Source organism: Ranitomeya variabilis, chromosome 6, assembly GCF_051348905.1.
Source record: "Ranitomeya variabilis isolate aRanVar5 chromosome 6, aRanVar5.hap1, whole genome shotgun sequence".
In the NCBI taxonomy this organism is placed as follows: domain Eukaryota; kingdom Metazoa; phylum Chordata; class Amphibia; order Anura; family Dendrobatidae; genus Ranitomeya; species Ranitomeya variabilis.
In genome coordinates, this window is record NC_135237.1 from 413,215,819 (window position 1) to 413,242,126 (window position 26,308).

The 26,308-nt window shown below is 44.4% G+C and overlaps 1 protein-coding gene across 8 annotated transcripts in view; it reads left to right on the plus strand.

Annotated features, from left to right (window-relative positions):
- EPB41L3 (erythrocyte membrane protein band 4.1 like 3) overlaps window positions 1-26,308 on the plus strand; it is a 431,238-nt gene that overhangs the window by 17,949 nt on the left and 386,981 nt on the right. Inside the window, exon 2 of one of the 8 annotated variants that reach the window (XM_077270237.1) lies at window positions 9,431-9,578. The exons of the other annotated variants lie outside the window; for them this stretch is intronic. The gene's annotated coding sequence lies outside the window, so the exon portion shown is untranslated. The remainder of the gene's footprint in view (window positions 1-9,430; window positions 9,579-26,308) is intronic. 8 annotated transcript variants of the gene reach the window in all.

Consider the following 26,308-nt stretch of genomic DNA (forward strand, 5'->3'; position numbering starts at 1 on the left):
TTGCACTGTTCAAAGGTTATAGCAATAATCAGCAATCTGTTAGCTAACAGATGAAATTTGTTTAGCCAGGATTTTCAAGCCGCCTCTAAGCACGTTTATTGCCTAATATCCTCTTTATGTGATAAAAGCTTTGCTGGCTAAAGGATTTCTGAGTCTGGGCAAGGGTTAAGTTTTAAATGCCGCAGAAGCGGCAGACTTTGCTTTAAGAGATAAGTAATGTATTTTTTTTTTTTACCCACATCCTTATTTAGTAGTGCTATGTCAAAAGTTTTCTTTATCATCTTTTCTCTGGTGCCTCTTGATGATGTCAGTTATTTTTAGCAAGAGTTTGTTCTGGAGGTTACATGTAGCCGAGCTGTCCTTCAGTATAAGAGTTTTCCAAAAATACTTCTGCTACCTCTATAAATTAATGATCCCGAATGAAACGATAATGATAGATATTCCAGCGCATTCTATGACAATGTGTCTTTCCTTTTCCTTCCCTTCTTTAGTTTAGAGGTAATACATTTCATGATATATATATTTTTTTCGTTTGTTTTTATTTTACGTCTGTATGTTTGAATTTCTGTTTCATTATGTTCTACTTATAATGCCTTATCTTGGTGGTCTCGCCCTATGAGTCTTCAGGTTAAAGAGGACCTGTCACTAGATTAAAACTAGACCATTTTTGCTCTTATTTATCTCCGCTGTTCTTCAGTATTGTTTTTTTCCCCGATTCTCCATACGGTGCAAATACGCTAAATATGGTAATAAATAATGCTGCAAATACGCTAATTTTTATGATCTTTCACAGGGCATTAATGCATAGCAGCCTAAACTCACAACTCTAGATAAACCTGTGAACAGCATCCCCATTAGTAAAGACCATAAAAATTCTAGTATTGGGTGCATCAACAAAAAAGATCCATGTCGCAGGAACCATGGAGGATTAAAAAAAACAAACAAAAAAGACAATACCGAGTACTATTAGAGCAAAGAGTAAAGGATGATCCTAAAAGTAAAAACTAGCCACTTTTGCCCAAGTGACAGGTCATTTCTAAATTATGCAGTGAGTTGTAATTTAGTAACATCTTGATCTACACAGAGCCCTAAGTTGGAGACCAATGTCTTGCTGTAAGGGGGCCAACTAGTTTTTGATACATATGTAGTAGAGAATTGGTTTGAGGGGCACACCTGCCAAATCCTAGGGATTTACCCTTACCTCCTTTTACTTCATGCAGTAAGAACACTGTTCAAATATAATTAATGGAAAAAATAAAATATATAGCGGATATGACGCCATATTAAACATTACTATATGTAGCAAAGGGGAGCCTGACGCCTGTAGCCTCATCCTACCACGTGTCTATTTTTACTAGAAGGACCAACCATGCCCTTGTTGGTTATGTCACCACCACCATGCAGGTGTCAGGAGCGACCTATTACATCTTCACCCCAAAAGAAAGGTGTATCTACATTCTGCTATACCTCCTTTGTTGCACTCTCACATTTCAGGTTGCAAAGCCACAAATCAGGGTCTCAGGAAAAAAAAAAATTCTAAAAAAACCCCGACATTAAAGTGGAATGGTGGGGTTTCCACAATAAAGTTTCTAAAGGCTCAGTGCTCTACCAGTCCACCATCATGGTGCACGGCTGCAGAGTGGAGCAACTGTCGCTAAACCCGCTCAATTCATTTAATTGCTGAGTTGAAGGACTAGACTCCGTAAGAGTACATTCATATCTGTAATTACACCTATGTATCTTGCTCATTATCATTTTATCTGTGTGATGCACAAAGTTCAATCAGTCCATTATTCATGTGATGGCAGTTACTATACACTAAGAAAGCAGATGTGTTGCTTGGCTTGAGAAATTAATGCGCAGCTTGGCAGAAAATGAAATCCGCTGTGATTACCAGGATTTGGAATAGGATTGAATGTTGAAATGAATAAAATTATTTTTTTTAAAAAACTAAAGAAAACAAAACCAATATGATGAATTAGTTGATATCGCAATGTTCAGTTACTTCATGGCAAAGTGAGCAGGTAATGAAGAACCTAGATAACTGAAAGTAAGCGAGGCTACTCCGCTCCTTAGTCCTAGCCAGTCTCCATACGCTAAAGAACAGACTATGTCAGACTTTGGATGAGGATATTCTGATGGAACCGCCGCATTACCAGCTCTACCCTCTCCTAGTGTATCCTCACCCATCCCCTGCAGACTGTGAGCCCTCGCTGGCAGGGTCCTCCCTCCTTATGTACCTGTGCGCCTTGTTTTTTGCTCATGTTTATTGTATTTGTCTATATTTGCCCCCTTTTCACATGTAAAGCACCATGGAATAAATGGCGCTATAAAAACGTACAATAATAATAATGCCCAAAAATTTTTTTTCTGCTAGGCATACAAATCAAGTATTTTCTTTTCTTCACCTTAAAAATCCTGCCTGTCACAAGTACATGCACTGTCCCTATTGGCACCTTTATGTTGCATTTGTTTAGTAGTTTCCAAAAACTGACTAATGGGAAATTCAGGATTTTCCTGTTATTAGTGGAGATTTGACAGCTTCTAGTCAGTAGCAATAGTGAGCAAGTGCGAGCACCAATCCAATAGACCGTGAATGAAGCAGCACTCGTACATGCTCGGTATGGCTCCATTCACAAAGGGAACCTTGGGATTGCCCATTCTTGTGATCAGTGTTGAGAACCCGAGAGATCCTACATTCATACATGTTTTTTATGGAACCGTTTCTTACAGAAAACACTGTGAGATGCTCTCTAACTTGTCCAATGCTTATTCATGTGATTGAAAATGTTATGGCACATGGACAGGTTGTCCCCATAGAAATATGATTGAGGTATCCCATCTTAATTGGTAGGATCTGATAACCTGCCTGTAGCAGTAAGTAGTTTGGAATATAATTGGAAAAATGGTTACCGTAAATTTGTTTCATAGAAGGAGCAGAAAATGATTAAAGGCTCTAAAATGAATTTATGTATTGTCACACTTTGGGAAGCTGATTATCAATTCCATTTTTGGTTGATGGAACTGAAAGTTTATATTTTATCATATAGTTTATAATTCAGACCGATAAACTAAATAAAACTGTCCAGACAAATTTAGACTGACTTAAGAGCCTCTGTGTAGATGAAAAAGATGTCTGTTTTCAATCCATGTTATTGCAGCCCAAAAACCTGGGTCTCAAGGATCATTACATGCAAATTACCTTATAAACCACAAGTAAATTAATAACTAATGTGAGAGAAATGATCCTTAAAGAGACCAGCTGAGTATGGAGTCTCACAAAGTATCACCTAGAAGACGTGGCTAAGAGCCTCCATACAGATTGGACTAATGTTGGGTGATCCTGACGATTTAGATCGGATCGGCCGGAGGTCTAAGACTTCTGGGAGCACAAGTTGTTGGTTGGCAGAAATGTTGATCGCGCATGTCTCAGGGTATGTGCTCACGCCAGGATTTCTTGCAAAAATTTCCTGAAGAAAACCGGAAATTTTCTGCAAGAAATCCGCATTTTTTTTTTTTTTTTGCGTTTTTTTTTCCTGTTTTTTTCGCGTTTTTTTTTCAGCATTTTGCAAGCGTAATTAGCTTGCAGAATGCTAAAGTTTTTCAAGCGATCTGTAGCATCGCTTGGAAAACTGACTGACAGGTTGGTCACACTTGTCAAACATAGTGTTTGACAAGTGTGACCAACTTTTTACTATAGATGCTGCTTATGCAGCATCAATAGTAAAAGATAGAATGTTTAAAAATAATAAAAAAAACAAAAAAATGGTTATCCAAAATCAAAAGAAAAAAAGAGAAGAGCGGCACTGCATGTGTCTTAACGACTTCTCATAGGCTCTAGTCAAGGTGCATTTGTGCAGACTTCGGATGGACAAACCATACAGTGGTGACTTGGTGGTGCACCTCAATGAAAATGTGTCCATAAAAATGGTTATACTCACCCTCTGCAGACAGCCGATATCCTCAGCGGCGTCCGTTCCTATAGATGGTGTGGTTCAGGACCTTCGATGACGTCGCGGTCACGTGAGCGGTCACATGACCGGTCTCGCGACCAATCACAAGACAGCGACGTCATCGCAGGTCTTGAACCACACCATCTTTAGGAACCGAAGCGGCAGCATGCAGCGGTGAGAGGCGGGAACACTCCGGGGGCCATCGAAGGTGAGTATATGACTATTTTTAATTTTAATTCTTTTTTTTTTTGACCAATTATATGGTGCCCAGTCCGTGGAGGAGAGTCTCCTCTCCTCCACCCTGGGTACCAACCGCACATAATCTGCTTACTTCCCGTATGGTGTGCACAGCCCCGTGCGGGAAGTAAGCAGATCAATGCACTCCTAGGTGTGCGGAATCCCCGCAATTCCGCATTTTTAATGAACATGTTGCTTTTTTTTCCGCGATGCGATTTTTTCGCGGAAAAAAATGCAACATTTGCACAAAAAATGCGGAATACACTGTAAATAATAGGAGGCATATGTTAGCATTTTGTTCGCGTTTTTATTGCGAAAAAACTCGAAAAAAACGCGAAAAATACTGAACGTGTGCACATGGCCTCAGTTTGAACTGCCGATTACATGGTGCTCCATGAGATCGACATTGTTTTCTACCTATCGACATGTCAGTCTACTGCTTTATTCTAGAGAACACAGGAGCACTCGTCAGAACAAGCGCTGCTTAGTATGTGAGTGTTGGATGAAATGGATGTCAGATGAACAATCAGCCAAAGCATCGTTCGGCGTACATCCATCTAATGTGTATGGTCAGCCTAACCTAGAAATCAATCGATAGAGTATAAGATGGCATCTTCTCCTAGGTGCTACTTTGTGAGATCGGATCTTTTGTTTTGCAATGAGAGCTAATTAACTAACGTAACAATAAGACTCTTTAGCAATATAAAACCATGATCTGTAGACATTCTCCCTAACTAAAAAAAAAATTGCTATCATTTAGTATTTTGTTCTGGTATGTTGTCTATAAAGTGCTGTATTGACGTTGTACTGTGCTACTTATATTGAAGTGTAAAAACCCAAGATTAACCTGCATTTCTGTGTAAATGAACAATCTTCCTAGGTTTTCCAAAGGCCAGCAAAGGGACAGTTGCAAAAAGTGTCCTAAGAGCAATTTAAATTCATATCCTCGGATCTCTTTCACTATAAGTGACTGACATAATGTCCCTCAGAAAGAAATCTCGCCTAACAATTTCTTAGCTAATAAATATTTGAGCTGTTTTCTGTAGTTATCTCATGTGTCTGAGTAACATCATGGCATAACTCACATTTTCTGACCTTGGTGGTTGGCAACAAAAGGATATTCAGGTCGACAGGGAGCCATAAGTTTAAGTGATTTCCAGTGTAGAAAAATGTTATTTAGTGCAGGAGGAGGCGATTTGTGCATCATTAAAGCTGTCAGCTTTTTTTTTTTCTATATTTTTTATAGCATAAATAATACCTGTTAGTAATTAGTGAAGGTGCTAATTATGCATTGTTGATGTATAGTTGTGTGTGTATAATAAATAAAGTAACATGATAAATCAGGTGCCTGGGGCTACTGGTATGGTGTAAAAATGAAATTCTGCATTCTTCACTTGTCAGTTTCAGCTTTGTGCATACTTAAGTCTAAGGCTGGCTCATAATCCATTATTTATTTTAATGTATTTGCAAGTAAGTGGTACACATTATGTGTGTCTGCCAACACAATTTGCTATGATTGCTAGTAATGCAGTACTTCCTGGCATGCATAGTTGGGTTACTTCAAGGTCGGCATTATTACTCGCACATCTCAATGACATTATGTGACTGTACCTTTCTAAAAAACGTTATGACATCGCAACCACACGATGCAGAAAAAAATCTGTAGCATTTGCGCATCTGTTTCACTGCTAATATCTAATGTATGAGAGGCATGCTACTGATATTTTTTTTTTCTTTGCTCATGTCAGTAGATGAAAACGCTTAATGGTTGGATGGTGGCATTAGTTTTGCCGACTAAGATAGCTGGGGCTACTGAGATACAACAGTCCCATCATCGTCAAAAAGCAAGCTGACCAATAAGTAAATCATAGTGGAAGCCATCTAAATAGGGTCTTTGGAAAGGTAACAGCATGAGGAAACACTGTGGTCACCATACCACTATGTGACAAAGCGAACACGAAGGAAGGTCCAGCTCCATGATATCCATAAAAAATATTTATTAGTAATTCATAAAAAATTGATATAATCGGCATAAATGTCACAAGACCCCTATGGGAGGTATAAAGTAGCAAACACGTTTCAAACCTTGTTCATGCAATGATTAAGAACAGCAAGGTTTGAAACGTGTTTGCTATTATATACCTCCCCATAAGGGGCTTGTGACATTTATGCTAATTGTATCAATTTTAATGAATTACTTACTGATAAATTATATTTGTTCTGGATATCATGGAGCTGGACCTTCTTTTTTGATTGATTGGCTTTCCTGCTGCACCGCTGACCTCCGTGCTCCAGATTTCTGTCTATATGTGGGTGAGCTGACAAAACAACTTTTTTCTTTTTCTACTATGTGACAGAGGATAAGCATTACCGTGTGCCAGATATTTTTTCATTGTTAATTCTTTTAAGGCAAAGGAAATTAGAGGTAGTCTGTAACACAGGCCTTAGCTCTTCTTCTCCTGTATGCCTTACGATGCAGCTCTGTTTGCTAAGATTAGTTGCTATGTATAAGAACAAACCAAGACAGCCTAAAAAGAAAACCGGTGCATTTTGTCATGGTTTCCCATCAGCAGGAATAGAATGATTTATAAACTGGTGGTATGAGCATGACCATTATATAGTGCCTGGCATATAAATTGTGCATCTGAAATAACCTGCTACGCTTGAAATTACCTTCAAATTGTAGAAAATTTTATGGACATTACTAAGGAGTGAAATGTAATCTAGTAACCTAGTACATTAGATTGTGTGGTGCTACCCTGGGACTGGCTTTTTTTAACAGTGTTACTAAAATTGAAGAATATGGATAATATTACAAATATTGAATAAATGTTTATTGTTAATGCCTGCATAATAATAGTAATAGAATAGACACAGAGCTAGTGATAGCAGTGTGCATACGTGTATTTAAGGCTTCTTTCACACTAGCGTCGTGCACTGCACATCGCAATGCGTCGTTGTGGAGAAAAAACGCATCCTGCAAAGTTGCCTGCAGGATGCGTTTTTTCTCCATAGACTTTTATTAGCGACGCATTGCGACGCAGTGCCATACGTCGCAACCGTCGTGCGACGGTTGCGTCGTGTTTTGGTGGACCGCCGCCACAAAAAAAGTTACATGTAACTTTTTTTGTGCGTCGAGACCACCATTTTCGACCGCGCATGCGCGGCCGAAACTCCGCCCTCTCCTCCCCGGACCTTGCAATGGGACAGCGGAAGCGTCCTAAGACTGCTTCCGCTGCCCACGTCGGGCATTTTTTTCACAGTATGCGTCGGTACGTCGGGCCGACGCACCGCGACGGCCCCGTACCGACGTTAGTGTGAAAGCAGCCTAAGGGGGAAATCCTACTCAACAAAACAGATTCAGGTGTTTTTGAAATACCCATCATTGAGTCAATGGTAGTGCTCCCAATTGTTTACAGGCTGCCCTCATTTGCAGCCAATTTGTGGTCACTTTCCAGACTAATGGCACCATGGATCCCAGGGCTAAGTGGTAAGAGCACAAGTGACAAAGACCAGGAGCACTGCCAGATGGTGAGCACTGCCAGATGGTGGGCACTGGATTGCGTGAGAAAAAGCTAGGTAAGCATTTGTTTTTTTATTTCATTTTTTTTTTCATTTTTCTAAAATCTACAGCAGTTTAAATGGTAACCTACTCAAAAGATAATTAAAATAAGGAAGTACAAAGGGCTGAAAAGTGATAAGATTAGTGTGGTTACTTGTCTAGTCAGAGGAACGTGTAGTCTTTTCCAAAATACTATCCTTCCTGTGCAAATACATCAGCCTAGGTGGAATGTTAGATAGTAAAAAAAATTGGCAAATTTATTACTAAGGAATTATGACAAAGATACCGTATTTTTCGGACTACAAGACGCACTTTTTCCCCAAAAAATGTTAGGGGAAAATGGGGGTGCGTCTTGTAGTCGCAATATACTTATAAATCATGGCTCAGCGGCGGCGGTCCCAATGCAGCCTCCCTTCCCATGCTGGTGCTGGTGCGGCTGTGGCTGTGCTGCGGGCAGGGGCTGTGCTGCGGGCAGTGGCTGTGCTGCGGGGATGTGGCAGCAACTCTCTGGGCTCAGTGGGGGCTCCGACGGCATTTCGTCAAAGCCCGGAGGCCCCCCGCTCATAATGGCATGTTGCGGTGGCCTCCAAGAACATGGGCGCCGGGAAAATGGCCGCCGGGCCGGCGCACGCTCAGATTCAATTATCGTCAACGAGATCTCGTCTCCCGAGATCTCGGGGCGATATCTCGGCAACAAGATCTGAATCAGAGCGTGCGCCAGCCCGGTGGCCATTTTCCTGGCGCCCATGTTCTCGGAGGCCACCGCAACATGCCATTAACGGATGAGCGGGGGGCCTCCGGGCTTTGACTAAATGCTGTCGGAGCCCCCACTGAGCACAGAGAGCTGCTGCCCCTGCCCCGCAGCACAGCCCCTGCCCCGCAGCACAACCCCTGCCCCGCAGCCCAGGCACTGCCCCGCAGCCCAGCCACTGCCCCGCAGCCCAGCCCCTGCCTAGGAGCCCAACCACTGCCCCGGAGCACAGAGCCTCCACCCCTGCCCAAGCACAGAGCACCAGCCTGGGATGGGATTTCCTGGAGGCCAATGCACCAGCCTGGACCACCGAAAGACCCCTGTGACCACTTCTCCACCTGTGCCGATCCCTTCACTGGTAAGCTGAATTCGGACTGTAAGATAAACATTATTTTTTTTTCCTTATCTTTATTCTGAAAATTTGGTGTGCGTCTTATGGTCCGGTGTGTCTTATAGTCCGAAAAATACGGTACGTAAGGAATAACAACTTGACACCCTTTGTTGTACACTCCCCAATACTGAAACTACAGCACCAAGAAGGATAAATCATGGAATTATGGAAAGCATAGGATTGATGGACAAGTTAATGGTATGAAAACGATTAGGCAATGGAAAGAAAAGTTTCAAAACACCTCAATATTTTCAGTATTTAGTATGAGCACCACCCGCAGAAAAAAAACATGAACTTACAAGCTTTTTTTTAATATTATCAATGTAGTTATTAAAGGGAACCTGTCACCCCCAAAATCGAAGGTGAGCTAAGCCCACCGGCAACAGGGGCTTATCTACAGCATTCTGTAATGTTCTGGCACATTATGCTGAACCACACCATAATTCTGGGAATAGGACTAGTGTGACATTCCCGCGTGAAGGTGTTCCATCGATTTCAAACCACAGTTCTCAAAACCTATAATGGTACAGAGGAAGATTACAACCTATTGTGAAAAGGAGAAATGAATGCTAAAATGGAAGTCTGTCCTCCTCAATGAAAGCCACAGATTGAAATCACATAGCAAGCTAAATTAGTATCGTACTGATTATCCTGACTGGATAATCGTGACTGAATCTTGTCACGGTAGGATGGCTTTTAAGTTTTTCTGATAAAAAAAATGTTTTTTCATGTGTCACTATTTAGTTACTGTAGGGTCTTATGCACTGTTTTTATTCTAGGTTATATTTGTCTGTTTATGGCCTTAGTATGAATGGGTGCCTGTCATAGCTTGGTTTGGGGATTTTATCCGGTGACCTGTTGCTTCTTTGTTGGTTCCTCTGTCTGAGCTATTGCCCTTTTTTCTCACCTAAATGCTGATGGCTTCCGTTATCTTTGTGTTCCTTTCTTGTTTTGCTCCTCTCCAGGTGTTTCTCATTTTTACATCACACTCGGGGTAGTGTTTAATATGTTCACCCTTCACTGCACTTCCTTGCTGGATATAGATTTAGGTGGATGTGTGTAAGGGTACCGTCACACAGTGGCATTTTTATCGCTACGACGGCACGATTCGTGACGTTCTAGCGATATCGTTACGATCTCGCAGTGTCTGACACGCTACTGCGATCAGACACCCTGCTGAGAATCGTACGTCGTAGCACATCGTTTGAAACTTTCTTTCGTCGCTGGATCTCCCGCTGTCATCGCTGGATCGTTGTGTGTGACAGCGATCCAGCGATGCGTTCGCTGGTAACCAGGGTAAACATCGGGTTACTAAGCGCAGGGCCGCGCTTAGTAACCCGATGTTTACCCTGGTTACCAGCGTAAAAGTAAAAAAAAACAAACCGTACATACTCACCATCTGATGTCCGTCAGGTCCCTTGCTGTCTGCTTCCCGCTCTGTCTGTCTGCCGGCCGGAAAGTGAGAGCAGATCACAGCGGTGATGTCACCGCTGCGCTCTGCTCTCACTGTACGGCTGCACTCAGTCAGAGCAGGAAGCAGACGGCAAGGGACCTGACGGACATCAGATGGTCAGTATGTACTGTTTGTTTTTTTGTACTTTTACGCTGGTAACCACGGTAAACATCGGGTTACTAAGCGCGGCCCTGCGCTTAGTAACCCGATGTTTACCCTGGTTACCAGCGAACCTCGGCATCGTTGGTCGCTGGAGAGCGGTCTGTGTGACAGCTCCCCAGCGACCACACAACGACTTACCAACGATCACGGCCAGGTCGTATCGCAGGTCGTGATCGTTGGTAAATCGTATAGTGAGACGGTACCCTTAGGGACTTCCTGCTATTCAGCTTAGGGGTTTACCTTGCTTGGTAAACTCCAGTTGTATTCTTGCAGTGAGTCTGTTTTCTTTCCATCCCAGCACCTTTTCATTTTACCTCTGTTAGGTTTCTGGGAGGTATGATAGCAAGAAGCTGAAGAAGGGGAGATAGGAAAAAAAGAGTGCTACCTATGTGCAGTAAAAAACTTTACACTGACAAGGGTGATGCGTTTGTGTATGCTTACCTGTAGGGGTTGTGCAGACTAGGCACAACTCTATAAATCATTTTGTTAGGCATTGTATTCCAACTTTGTGGCTTACTGCCCATCCAAATTGGGTGGAGAAGTGTTAGTCCTGTTCTATTCACTGATCCAAATGGAAATATAGTGGTAAAAGCTTTTTCAGAGGTGCTGGAATCCCAAAAAGACCTTGATTCTGAAACAACCTCCAGGTGGTGTTCCAGAGTTTGTACAGAGAGAGACATGACCTGTCTTCTCTCTTTTTCTAGTAGGTTGAATGTGTATATTTATTTTATTTATTATTATTATGTATATTTGAACAGAAATCAATTTGACAATATTCTTATAATGCTGCAATTTAAATATATTGCTCTCTCACTATCTATCTATCTATCTATCTATCTATCTATCTATCTATCTATCTATCTATCTATCTATCTATCTATCTCCATAACCTGTTTTTAACAATACCAGAAAGAAAGTGTTTTCAGGATTGTAACCACACCCAATATCTGATGGGGTTGTATATAAAACTACCCATATGCCACATCACTTCTTACACCTGAGGAAGGCTCATTCAGAGCAGAAACGTGTTGTGGTTTTTAAAGTTTTTTAAAACAATTTCTATGTTGTTAGTGCATGAGCACTAACATTTTTTTTTAGAATTTAATTGTAAACACGCAGGTGTAATAATGTTACTCTGGAACACCACCTGGAGGTTGATCGAGAATCAAGTTTTTTTTTTTTTCGGATTCCAGCTACTAGAGGGAAGCGCCTCCCAAAAAAACTTTTTCCACTAAGTTTCTGGGAGGTTAATTTTTCCTTTTATTTTTGGTTTTCCTTAGCTTACCCTCCCTACCCTATATGTGTTATGGTTTCTCACCCTGGATTTTCATATCTTGCTTCACACTTTCTTTTCCCTTTGTTGGCTGTGTGTTGCGGTCTCCCCTCTGATTCCTCAGGAGGTACCAGATACCCCTCGATGGCTTTTAGGGAGTTGGGTGTATGGTGGTGTTTTTAGCTGTGCGGCTAGTGCCTTTCTAGTCTCTACAGGGACCAGTTGTGTGTAAGTGCGGCATTTCCATTGTGTGAGTTTGTACACATTCATAACAATACCTACATATTACACTTATAATAATGCAGCGCCCCAGAGTCCTGGTCGTTGCAGTACTGATGCTCCGCCGCTAAGGGGGGCTATGGTACGTCTGATGGCACTGAAGGAGTTCATCTGACCAGGTATCATAGATACCAATACATTTCACAGTCTGGCCTCCAGGGGGAGCTAAGGGTACTATTCATTAGGCCACTCCTCACAATCTGGTAAAACTGGGGGTTAGGCAGGAAGTTAGAAGAGAAAGCTGACTGGGTTGGAACCAGGCAACACCTTGTGGCAGAGGGTGTTGTAGGGGAAGATTCAGAGGGGTCCCTGTCAGGGGTGGGATCCTGACAGAGGCCTAGCAACCAGAGAGAACGTTACGGGACCGCGCCTGCACGATATAGCGGCGGTACCCCAAGAAAGGATAAGAAGCGAGGTATATTGTGCTGAGTGAGAAACGAGATCAACGCAACAAGGAGAATACCAGTAGGAGTCGTGCTGTAAGACGAGGCAACATCCTGCTGAGGCGCATAACCGGTGGCCGGAACGCCGAGGAAGTAAAGAGCTCCAAGCCAAACTTCAAACCTACGGCAGGACAGTCAGTTAGAGGCGGGCTGTCTCACCCAGACCCAGGAAGACACAGGGGGGTAACAACAGGAGTGGGGCGACGCTAGAGTCCCGGAAGAGCTCCGAGCCTCCCCGTCATACGGGTGCGTCCTAACCGTAAGATCAGGGGGACGTAGAAGAAGAACATCAGAATCGAGTTGTGAGGGAACACGAGAAACAGACACAACAGTTGTGGGGTACTATCCCGTAAGCACAGCAGGGAAGGACCACAACACACAAGCGCTAGAAGGTAGGCACAGATTTCCACCTGCAAAGGGAACTCTGGAGGTGCCATCGGACCGGCCAGGCTTGCGCAGCCTGGTTAACCGTATTCCGGATTGAGGACCCTGAAGCCTTCAGTAAAGAGGTAAAGAGACTGCAACCTGGTGTCCTCGTTATTTACTGCGACCGGCACTTCATCGCACCATAACATCCTCACCATACAACCCTCCACCTTCATTGTACGCCCCTCAGCAGGGTCACGGACCAGGTCTAGCCACCGTGACAACTCCAGAGCAGAGACTCAGAGGCCCGGTACCGGGTACCCCTCGGCCCTGCGGCAGTGGGGGCGCTACAATAACAAGTGTGCTGGCCCATATTTTTAGTTTTGCTTTTGTTTTTTGAAAGCCAGGTATTGGTCTGGACACCATGGGAGCAGGCAGCACTATGAGGAGATGGACAGTAGACTCTTTTTGGCGCTTTAGGCTCAGTATGTGTAGTGCAATTTCACTTGCAGTACAGAATGGATCAATCATGGAATCAATGGTATACCCATTTCTACAAAGTTTCTCAGGAGATGATTTTCAGGATATCCAGGACAAATGTTCCTCAGTCTGCTGTGAGCAGCCTGTATGACCTAAATGTGCCATAATAGCTTGCAGTGTCTCCAGACTTATCTCCCATCAAGCACATCTAGGGCATGATGAGCCAGCAATTGCATGGCGAACTGCCAGTGGATCTTGATGATGTGCACGACCAAATCAATTGTCTATCACTCCTTGTGATTTCCATGATTCCATTCCATTTTTCTTTTTGGTGTTGCAGTTTCAATGTTGAGTACTGTATCATGTATCCTTTTCATAATCATATTTGGCATCAAATGTCCCCAGTGCTGGTGGGAATTATATAAAAAGTATGAAGGATCTAATTTATTAATCTTCCATACAATGATGGGATAATACAATATCATACTAAAACCCATTGTTTTTCTAATTAAAGAGATAAAAGTTGGCGTTTCATCCACAATTGGCTTTTTCCAGCCAATTACAAGGCTTTGTCCTTGTCATTGGCTTTAAAAAGGTTCTTAGCAGGCAAAATGTCACATCATACATGTTGAAATACATACGGTAAATGTGAAGTTTTATGATTAATATTTCTCTGACGCCCATGACGGCACCACGGAGAGAGGGGATCCGCCCACCAAGGACAGGAAACCTACAGATAAAAAGGCGGTACCTCTCTCCTGCATCAGTTGGTTTCCTGTCCTTGATGGGAGACCTACAGATTCACCTCCGTGGTGCCGTCATTAAGAAGAAGATTCGTCATGGGATTCCGGGCCATTCAGCTCGATTCAGGCAGTGGGAGCCCCCCTGCCTCGGCTGGTGTGGTGACCCGAAGCGCCACCGCTGGGGCTAGTGGGCCTCTAGGGTGCGCGGAGAGAGGTGGCTGAATCACGGCCACCTCTCTAGGTAAGACTGACCAGCAGCAGCGGTATGCAAGGGGGGTCCCTCTGTGGATAGGAGCCGGTCTTGCTCCTCCAGCGTAAGTCTGCGGGCTGTAGTTCCCGGGGGTTCCGGGAATCCAGCAAACATGATGTGATGCGCGGCGCCATCTTGATCCCGTCTGCGCACGCGCGAGATTCTTTGAGATTTAAGCAGCGCAGGGACTCTGCGCACGCGCGGCTGGCTGCGGTACTGCGCTCGCGCACCGCTGTTCTCGCTTCGGCGCACGTGCAGGCTATAGGCAAACTGTGCAGGCGTGGGATTTCGTGCACGATGTTGCGCTGCAGCTGCGCATGCGCGGGCAGAGAAAATGGCGCCATCCACCGCTATTTTAGCAAAGACACACCTGGGGGCAGACGCTTCCAATGGAGACCGGCCAGCGCTCACCAGCCATGAGCGACGCAGAACAGGCATCACCCCTGTCCAGGGCATCTCCACTGCCGCCACCACAGCAGCAGCAGAAGGAGACTACACCAGGACACTACCGGCAAAGGGCGTTCTTGATCGCTGCACAGCAAGGAGTCCAGCATAACGTCCGGCTCAAGGGATAAACCGATAACAGACATGGATCGTTCCCAACCGGGGAAGAAAAGCACAGGCAAATCTAAACATAAGATATGTGCCCTGTGTAGAGAGGAGCTTCCATCTTCGTGGGAGAAGAGAATTTGCAGTGTTTGTATTCAACAGACAGTGTCAGAAGGCCTCCCCGGGTTCGCAGCGGACCTTAAAAACCTGATCAAAGTCCAGGTAGAAGAGACCTTTAGATCTCTTAAAGGGGGAAAAAAGCGGAGGAAGACCAAGCACAGATCTCCGTCTCCTGAGTCCGGTGATTCAGGGGAAGATATGGATGGGCGGAGAAGGCCGGAGCTTCGATTGAGCAGATATGTAAAGCTGCTACCTGGTCTTCACCGTCCACTTTTTATAGGCACTATAGATTGGACCTTATCTCCTCTTCGGACCTTACCTTTGGTAAAAGGGTTCTGGAAGCGGTGGTCCCTCCCTAATTTACAAATCTCTGCAATTCTCTCCGTGGTGCCGTCATGGACGTCAGAGAAAAATATAGTTCTTACCGATAACGGTATTTCTCTGAGCTCATGACGGCACCCGTACATTCCCTCCCTTCACTTTTTTGGTGTGCACAGTAATATAGTGCCTTATGCTAATGGTATAAATAGTCACGCGGTATCTCAAGTAATGTTAAAAGTAAGTCTCTATTCATAGTCTCCCATCGTTCTCTAGTAAACAACTGATGCAGGAGAGAGGTACCGCCTCTTTTTCTGTAGGTTTCCTGTCCTTGGTGGGCGGATTCCCTCTCTCCGTGATGCCGTCATGGTCTCAGAGAAATACCGTTATCGGTAAGAACTATATTTTTTGTGCCTTGTACCTTTTGTGAGTTTCCAGCACTGCACTTAGATTGCCATCACTCACATCAGTTTCTGTCTGCAATGTGGCCCACGGTATAACTTGCAATGCATCCAGAATGCAAAAGATTTTTATCAAAATCTAATTTTCCTATCACATAAACACACTAATGCCATTTTCATTTTCAAATAAGCTATCAGTAAAATTTAGCAGTTTGAAAGGTAGATGAAGTGCCATTTGTCAGATTCAAACCCCAGTGCTGTAAGGAAACCATACTAATGTCACGAGGGTGTCACGTCCCCCTGGAAGACCTGGAGTTAGACAGTCACATCGGGTAATGAGCCACAGGTCTTCTTTAGAGATGGTGTGAGTTGTGTCCCCATATTAAGTGGACTTGGTTTCTTCCGGTGCTGAAGAGGTTAAGACACTTTCTATTGCTGGTCAGAAACATGCAGCTTCATTTGAGCTGATTCTGGTCTCGTCATTACCTCTTCCTATAAATACTGGTCAGACCTTCTACTCCCTGCCAGTGAAAGATTTGTCTTCCTGTGCTATGTGCTAAAGCGAAGTGGTTGAAGTAGAGTTGTAGTGTTCTGTGGTTTGCTGTGGTAGGTGTGTTTCCCATTTAGTTTATTCCTCCGTGTTCCTATCATTCTCCCTATTGTTGGTTAGTGCTTTTGTATGATAGAGGTTTTCTGTTATCACGGTTTTGTATTTGTGTCTTGTTAACCTTACATGTCTGTCCCATGCCTCATGGGGTGGGGCAGGGGACAAATCAGAATTTTAACAGGAGGTCGACTCTGCCCTGTCTCCCTTCAAGAGTACCCCCAGGACAGCAGGGATAGTTAGGATCCCAGTTCCAGGGACAGTTTGAGTCCCCCCATCCTTACTGAAGACCGTCACAGTGTGACAACTAACCACTGAGCATCTGTTCTAATTACAGATATAGGAGATACAGTATGGAAGCAATTCATCATTGCCTTTGTGCCTCTTTTTTTGTCTAGTTTTGTGTATTTTGCATCTTTTTTTCCAGCCAATTATTACATTTGTGCCTTTTTTTAAAGTCTATTTTATATGACGCAAAATTTAGCATAAATTCACTCCAGTCCTTTTCCCGGTGTATCTTTAAGTGCATCAGTAATTTGGAACAATTTGTGCACTGTCTTGCAAAACATGCAATTTTTGGCACCAAAACATTGAAATAAGAGTTCAAACAGAATAAAAGACCATTTTTGACTTTGCGTCAAATTCATAAATTCCATGCACCGTTTTCAAGAATTTGATGCCAAATACATCAACCAATACCACAAGACAAAATATGAAAGTAACTAACTTTAAAAAAGCCAAATTATGAATCAGGGCTTATGTATTAATCCAGTGGTCTTAAACCTGAAAACATCCTTTTGGGTTAATAAACTGCAGTTTTGATCAACATTGTTGGCATCCCTGAATATCATGCACACCGTGGAAAATATCTTCTGAAATAAAGTATTTAGCAAAACTGCCTGGATATATAAACTCATATATTTGATTCAGAAAAGACACAACATAAAAACTGGAGGAAAAGGGTGTGGAATTGAAAACAATGCCAGAACACTATTAATGGAATCTGCTGTTTAGTTTGAAACAAAGGATAAGATCAGATAAACCTGTGAATACTTAAAAATTAGACACCCTATGCCCACCTTATCATTTCTTACATGATCTTAATTAGTCTATGAATGATGGCTTTGATGAAAAGATAGGTTGCCCAGCACTATGAAGAGTTAAGGTACCGTCACACTAAGCGACTTTGCAGCGAGAACGACGACGATCCGTGACGTTGCAGCGTCCTGGATAGCGATCTCGTTGTGTTTGACACACAGCAGCGATCTGGATCCCGCTGTGATATCGCTGGTCGGAGCTAGAAGTCCAGAACTTTATTTCGTCGCTGATCACCCGCTGTCATCGCTGGATCAGTGTGTGTGACGCCGATCCAGCGATGTGTTCACTTGTAACCAGGGTAAATATCGGGTTACTAAGCGCGGCCCTGCGCTTAGTAACCCGATATTTACCCTGGTTACCATTGTAAAAGTAAAAAAAAAACACTACATACATACTCACCTTCTGATGTCTGTCACGTCCCCCGCCGGCGGCTTCCCTGCACTGAATGTGTCAGCGCCGGCCAGCCGTAAAGCAGAGCACAGCGGTGACGTCACCGCTGCTGCTGACGCATTCAGTCAGTGCAGGGAGCTCTCGGCAGCAGCGCGTAACCCTGTGGACGCCGGGGGACGTGACAGACATCAGAATGTATGTAGTGTTTTTTTTTTTTTTAATTTTACAATGGTAACCAGGGTAAATATCGGGTTACTAAGCGCGGCCCTGCACTTAGTAACCCGATGTTTACCCTGGTTACCCGGGTGCTGCAGGGGGACTTCGGCATAGTTGAAGACAGTTCGTTGGTTCGTTGGAAGACAGTCGTTCCCCTGATCGTTGGTCGCTGGAGAGAGCGGTCTGTGTGACAGCTCCCCAGCGACCACACAACGACTTACCAACGATCGCATTGCTGGTCGTGATCGTTGGTAAGTCGTTTAGTGTAACTGTACCTTTAGTTTTTCTAACTATCAATGTAGGCTTCACATTTGTTTTACTATTAAAATTGATTACTCCTAGTGTCCCATTTGTCTAAATTAGTCACAGGTCACTATTTGGATCTTTTGGCATTTATGCTGACTACACAGTCGGATTCCCCATTAATCTCTGCAGCATCCGAACACAATGTCATCAATGATATCTGCTGTGTTGGTTTTCCTTTTCTGGGTATGAGTCTAATTGGTTTCTCAATGCATTTCCAGTTAGAGATAGTACTGTATGCTGCAGAGACTCATTTGGCTATATTGGTGGATAGAGATGTTCTTTGTAATGCTGGACAACCCCCATTGAAAAGCCAGTTTTGTTTCTTATTTTTTTATTCACTATAGTAAAAACAAGAGATTTTGAATGAGCTGAAAAGAAATGCAATTATCCCAAGAAATAGCAGTCTAAAGAGTATAAGACTATGAAGGCCTTGGCTTCCAGGCTTCAACAGTTAAAAATGTAGTCAAGAAGTCTGTTACTTAAGAAACTGCAAAGAACCTTTCTGAATGTGCTGGAAAGAGGAAAACTTATGAGAACAAAATAGAAATTGGTTCAAAATGGGGCAAAGAAACCTTGGAATATACGCAAAGAACTTTACGCTGAACTGAAGACATCAAGCGTGATTGGATTAAATCTAATATATGCTGCACACTTCACAAAACAGGATTCAGTGGGTGAAGGACAAGGAAGACGTCACTGCCTAAAAAGTCATAAAAAAGACAATTGTTCTAGAAATATATTCTATGGATAGATGAAACCAGACTGTAGCTCTTTGACAATGCACACCAATCTTATATTATAGGTACCAAACTGAAGCCTATAAAGAAAAGTGCACTCCACCTATTGTTAGAGATGGTGATGATAGAGAATTCATAATCTAGCGGGGCTGTGTTGTTGCTTCTGGGACAGAACATCTTACAGATAATTTTAGTGTAAAATGTTATTTTAAGTGTAAGAAAAAGTTTGAAATTAACAAAATGAGTCCTACAGCAGGATAATGACCTAAACGACATGTCCACGAGTATACCAGAATGACTACGAAGGTAAAAATAGACTGCTTTACATTAGCCAGCAGAGAGTCCTGATATCAATCAAACTGAAAATCTATAGAAAGAGCTGATTTCTGCTATTGGGTAAAGGAACTCTGCAAACATTTAAGAGCTGTAGGAATTGCAGTAGAGGAAACCACAAGCTGGCAGGCACAAGTAGATGGCAGTTGCCTCCAAAAATGTTTGGAGGTTGTCATTATTGATTATTGTCAAAGTTTGTGCAGGTGTTGCCTTTAATCCTTGTACTGTTATATCCTTTTTTTTCTTGTTTTAAATGGCTGCATGTATGGTGGGTGACTGGTCATCTTTTTTGCTGACCAGATTTGGTCATGTGTCTTTAGATATTTATTTGGTACATAGCCATAGCCATCAGATGCTAAGCCATCATATGACCCTCCTACACATTATACCCGCCAAACCTGCCGATATCTTCAGGCTTAGGCTACTTTCACACTAGCGTTGGGCACTGCACGTCGCAATGCGTCTTTGTGTAGAAAAAACGCATCCTGCAAATTGCCCGCAGTGTCATGATCTCTGCAGGCAGAGATCATAGCAAGCCTATAGAGGGACAAGCTCTCGGAAGATGGAACTATACTGACCATGAACTAAGCCTGCCGCGCAACTAGAAATAGCCAGGTAGCATTTCCTATTTATCGCTAGATGCCCAGCTCTGGCCTAAGACCTAAATAGCTAGCAGAGGGAAATATAAGACCTGGCTCACCTCTAGAGAAATATTCCAAAGAAGACAGTAGCCCCCCACATATAATGACGGTGAGTTCAGATGAAACAACAAACGCAGCAAGAAAATAGTCTTAGCAAATTTGAGGTCCACTTACTAGATAGCAGAAGACAGATAGTATACTTTCATGGTCAGCAGAAAAACACTAACAAAACACCATCCAGAGATTACCTTAAACTCTGGCATTAACTCATAACGCCAGAGTAGCAATCCCTGATCAACGAGAGCTTTCCAGACACAGTAACAAAACTTCAGCTGTGAACTGGAACAAATAGGCAAAACAAAACATGGACAAAAGTCCAACTTATCTAGTAGTTGTCTAGAAGCAGGAACAAGCACTGAGAGGCATCAGATAACATTGTTGACCGGCAAGAAACCACCAGAGAAATGAGCTTAAATAGCGACACCCACTACTGATGGAACCAGGTGAAACAGGAAAGAGGATGACAAGTCCAATTCCACAAGCGGCCACCGGGGGAGCCCAGAATCAAAATTCACAACAGTACCCCCCCCTCAAGGAGGGGGCACCGAACCCTCACCAGATCCACCAGGGCGACCAGGATGAGCCCTATGGAAGGCACGAACAAGATCAGAAGCATGAACATCAGATGCATTGACCCAAGAATTATCCTCCTGGCCGTAACCCTTCCAGTTGACCAGATACTGGAGTCTCCGTCTGGAAACACGAGAGTCCAAAATTTTCTCCACAACGTACTCCAACTCACCCTCAACCAACACCGGAGCAGGAGGCTCAACTGAAGGTACAACAGGTACCTCATACCTGCGCAATAACGACCGATGAAAAACGTTATGAATGGAAAAGGACGCAGGGAGGTCCAAACGGAAAGAAACAGGATTAAGAATCTCCAATATTCTATAAGGGCCGATGAACCGAGGTTTAAACTTAGGAGAAGAGACCCTCATAGGGACAAAACGAGAAGACAACCACACCAAATCTCCAACACAAAGCCGAGAACCAACACGACGATGACGGTTGGCAAAACGCTGAGTCTTCTCCTGGGACAACTTCAAATTGTCCATAACCTGCCCCCAGATGTGATGCAATCTCTCCACCACCGCATCCACTCCAGGACAATCCGAGGATTCCACCTGACCGGAGGAAAATCGAGGGTGAAACCCCGAATTACAGAAAAACGGGGACACCAAGGTGGAAGAGCTGGCCCGATTATTGAGGGCGAACTCTGCCAATGGCAAAAAAGCAACCCAATCATCCTGGTCAGCAGAGACAAAACACCTCAGATATGTCTCAAGGGTCTGATTAGTCCGCTCGGTCTGGCCATTAGTCTGAGGGTGAAAAGCAGATGAAAAAGACAAATCTATGCCCATCCTAGCACAGAATGCCCGCCAAAATCTAGACACAAATTGAGTACCTCTGTCAGAAACAATATTCTCAGGAATACCGTGCAATCGGACAACATTCTGAAAAAACAGAGGAACCAACTCAGAAGAAGAAGGCAACTTGGGCAGAGGAACCAAATGGACCATTTTAGAGAAACGGTCACAGACCACCCAGATGACAGACATCTTCTGGGAAACAGGCAGATCTGAAATAAAATCCATCGAGATGTGTGTCCAAGGCCTCTTAGGAATAGGCAAGGGCAACAGCAGACCGCTAGCCCGAGAACTACAAGACTTGGCCCGAGCACAAACGTCACATGACTGCACAAAGACTCGCACATCTCGTGACAGGGAAGGCCACCAGAAGGATCTTGCCACCAAATCCCTGGTACCAAAAATTCCGGGATGACCTGCCAATGCAGAAGAATGTACCTCAGAGATGACTCTGCTGGTCCAATCATCCGGAACAAACAGTCTATCAGGCGGACAACGATCCGGTCTATCCGCCTGAAACTCTTGCAAGGACCGCCGCAGATCAGGAGAAACGGCCGACAAAATTACTCCCTCCCTAAGGATACCTGTGGGTTCAGAATTACCAGGAGAGTCCGGGTCAAAACTCCTAGAAAGGGCATCTGCCTTAACATTCTTAGAACCCGGTAGGTATGACACCACAAAATTAAAGCGAGAAAAAAATAAAGACCAGCGCGCCTGTCTAGGATTCAGGCGTCTGGCAGTCTCAAGATAAATCAAATTTTTGTGGTCAGTCAATACCACCACCTGATGCCTAGCCCCCTCGAGCCAATGGCGCCACTCCTCAAACGCCCACTTCATGGCCAAAAGCTCCCGATTCCCACAATAGAAACACAATCCATTCTTCCGTCTAAAATTCTGTCGCTCGCTCCTGGACAGAATTCTATCACACTGCATACTTTCTGGCGTCTTTTCCATAGACACCGCCAGATGGTGCACCGGTTTGCGCTCCCGCAGACGCCTATCAATCTGAATAGCCATTGTCATGGACTCATTCAGACCTGCAGGCACAGGGAACCCCACCATAACATCCTTAACGGCATCAGAGAGACCTTCTCTGAAAGTTGCCGCCAAGGCGCACTCATTCCACTGAGTAAGCACAGACCATTTACGGAATTTTTGGCAGAAAACTTCAGCTTCGTCTTGCCCCTGAGATAGTGCCATCAAAGTTTTTTCTGCCTGAAGTTCCAAATGAGGTTCCTCATAAAGCAAGCCCAAGGCCAGAAAAAACGCATCCACATCGCGTAACGCAGGATCCCCTGCTGGCAATGAGAAGGCCCAATCTTGAGGGTCACCCCTGAGCAAGGAAATCACAATCCTAATCTGCTGAGCAGGGTCTCCAGCTGAACGAGACTTCAGGGACAAATAAAGCTTACAATTATTTCGGAAATTCTGGAAGCTAGCTCTATTCCCTGTGAAGAACTCCGGCAAAGGAATTCTCGGCTCAGATACCGGAGCATGTACCACAAAATCTTGTAAATTTTGTACTTTCGTGATGAGATTATTCAAACCCGCAGTTACACTCTGGAGATCCATGATTGTCAGGTGCACACAGAGCCATACAGAGATTAGGAGGAGAGAGAGAAAAAAAAAACTGCAGCAAGGCAGACTGGAGGAAAAAAAAAAAAAAAAAAAAAAAATTCCAGCAGACTTCTTATAACTCTCCTTTCTCAACCTGGGTCTTTAACACTTTAGTGGCCGGTCAAACTGTCATGATCTCTGCAGGCAGAGATCATAGCAAGCCTATAGAGGGACAAGCTCTCGGAAGATGGAACTATACTGACCATGAACTAAGCCTGCCGCGCAACTAGAAATAGCCAGGTAGCATTTCCTATTTATCGCTAGATGCCCAGCTCTGGCCTAAGACCTAAATAGCTAGCAGAGGGAAATATAAGACCTGGCTCACCTCTAGAGAAATATTCCAAAGAAGACAGTAGCCCCCCACATATAATGACGGTGAGTTCAGATGAAACAACAAACGCAGCAAGAAAATAGTCTTAGCAAATTTGAGGTCCACTTACTAGATAGCAGAAGACAGATAGTATACTTTCATGGTCAGCAGAAAAACACTAACAAAACACCATCCAGAGATTACCTTAAACTCTGGCATTAACTCATAACGCCAGAGTAGCAATCCCTGATCAACGAGAGCTTTCCAGACACAGTAACAAAACTTCAGCTGTGAACTGGAACAAATAGGCAAAACAAAACATGGACAAAAGTCCAACTTATCTAGTAGTTGTCTAGAAGCAGGAACAAGCACTGAGAGGCATCAGATAACATTGTTGACCGGCAAGAAACCACCAGAGAAATGAGCTTAAATAGCGACACCCACTACTGATGGAACCAGGTGAAACAGGAAAGAGGATGACAAGTCCAATTCCACAAGCGGCCACCGGGGGAGCCCAGAATCAAAATTCACAACACCGCAGGATGCGTTTTTTCTCCATAGACTTTTATTAGTGATGCATGGCGACGCAGTGCCACACGTCACAACCGTCGTGCGATGGTTGCGTCATGTTTTGGCGGACCGCCGCCACAAAAAAAGTTACATGTAATTTTTTTTGTGCGCGGCCGAAACTCCGCCCCCTCCTCTTCAGACCTTGCAATGGGGCAGCGGAAGCGTCCTAAGACTGCTTCCGCTGCCCACGTTGGGCATTTTTTTCACAGTATGCGTCGGTACGTCGGGCCGACGCAGCGCGACATCCCCGTACCGACGCTAGTGTGAAAGCAGCCTTATCCGACAGTAATGTCTCCAGGAACCTCCCAACTCTACTCCAATAGATCATGGAAGATGAGGAGCTGGGATGTCTGATTTCGGATTATCAATCATTTTGTTCTTGTCTAGATATTCCAACGTCAGAGGACTCTGGCAGCGTTTCTCTTGTCGAGTACACGAGCATTTGGCAGAACATGCACTCCTGTGAATGAATGAATGAATCAGTAGAGATAGCTACCAGCCAAATGATCCATCATTCGTGAAACAGCTGTCTATTGTGTTAGAGACTCACAATCGAAATTTAATTGCATATCCTACCTATAAGGGCTAATATTTTAAAATGGGAAACCCTCTTTAACCCCTTACAGACAAATGACGTACCGTTAAGTCATATATTGGGTCCTTGACTTTTCCTGCAGATGATGGCTGTGTTATTCAGCCATAATCTGAATCTAACAGCGAAGGGTGGTGCGGCGTTCCGCCCACGGCTGTTAACATGTTAAATGCTGCTGTCAATCTGACACCAGCATTTAATGCACACTAGCAAGGGCGTGCCATTACACTTGCCCATCAGCATGCCCGTGACACGATGGCGGGGCACCGAGTGTCATGACAGCCATAAGTCTGCTGAAGACCTTCGTGATTGTCATGATACTTTTTCTGTGAAAGCCAGCATTTAGCTGGTGTTTGTAGGGGACCATGATTTTCACTACGTATAACAATGCTGATGCACTGCTATGTATAGTACAAGTGATGAGACGATCGCAGGTTCTAGTCCCCTAAGGAGAATATTAAATAAAGTTCAAAACACTCCTTTTGCCCCATTAAAAATAAAATCATAAATACAAAATACACATGTTTGGAATAGCTATGTTCGTAGAAGTCCAATATGTAAAATAAATTAATCCAATTGGTAAAGTGTATAATGAGAAAAAAAAATGGAAACCCCAGAATTATGTGGTTTTTTTGGCCGCCGCAACAGTGCATTAAAATTCAGTAAGAGGTTGTGAAAACATGGTATCTACCCCAAAATTGAATCAGTAAAAAATGTACCCGTATTTTCCGGCGTATAAGACGACTTTTTAACCCCTGAAAATCTTCTTAAAAGTCGGGGGTCGTCTTATACGCCGGGTATCGTCTTGTACGCCGGGTGTATATGGTGGGTGGGGGGGGAGTGGTCCTGATGACGACGAGGGGGTGTCTCACAGGAAAGTGCGTGGAGTATCCCCCATTACCTCATCGTAGCGCTGCAGCGTGGGGTCTCTGTGCTGGGAGCGGCAGCTGCTGCTCCTCTTTGTGCCGCGTGGGTGCTGTGCTGTGGGGCGGCGGCTCCTCTTCTCTTCTACAGTGTGGGGCCTCTGTGCTATGGGGCGGCGGCGGCGCATTTTCATACAGTCGGGGCTCCTCCAGCATCTCCTTAAAGCCCGGAGGCCCCGCTGGCAGCTCCATTGCTATGATGCGGTGGCCTCCGGGAAAATGGCCGCTGCTCAGATTCAGATCTTGTCTCCTGAGATCTCGGGACGAGATCTGAATCTGAGCATGCTCCGCCCCCAGCGGCCATTTTCCCGGAGGCCACCGCATCGCAGCAATGGAGCTGCCTCCGGGAAAATGGCCGCTGCTCAGATTCAGATCTCGTCTCCCGAGATCTCGGGACGAGATCTGAATCTGAGCATGCGCCGCCCCTAGCGGCCATTTTCCCGGAGGCCACCGCATCGTAGCAATGGAGCTGCCGGCGGGGCCTCCGGGCTTTAAGAAGATGCCGGAGGAGCCCCGACTGACCGCATGAAAATACGCCGCCGCCTCACAGTACAGAGGCCCCACACTGCAGAAGAGGAGCCGCCGCCCCACAGCACCCACGCGGCACAAAGAGGAGCCGCCGCTCCCAGCAGAGACCCCACGCTTCAGCGCTACGATGAGGTAATGGGGGATAGTGCACTCACACTTTCCTGTGAGACGCCCCCTCGTTGTCATCGGGACCACTCCCACCCAAAAGGCACATTAGTCACCGGCCCTATAAGACGACATACGGCGTATAAGAAGACCCCCGACTTTTAAGAAGATTTTATA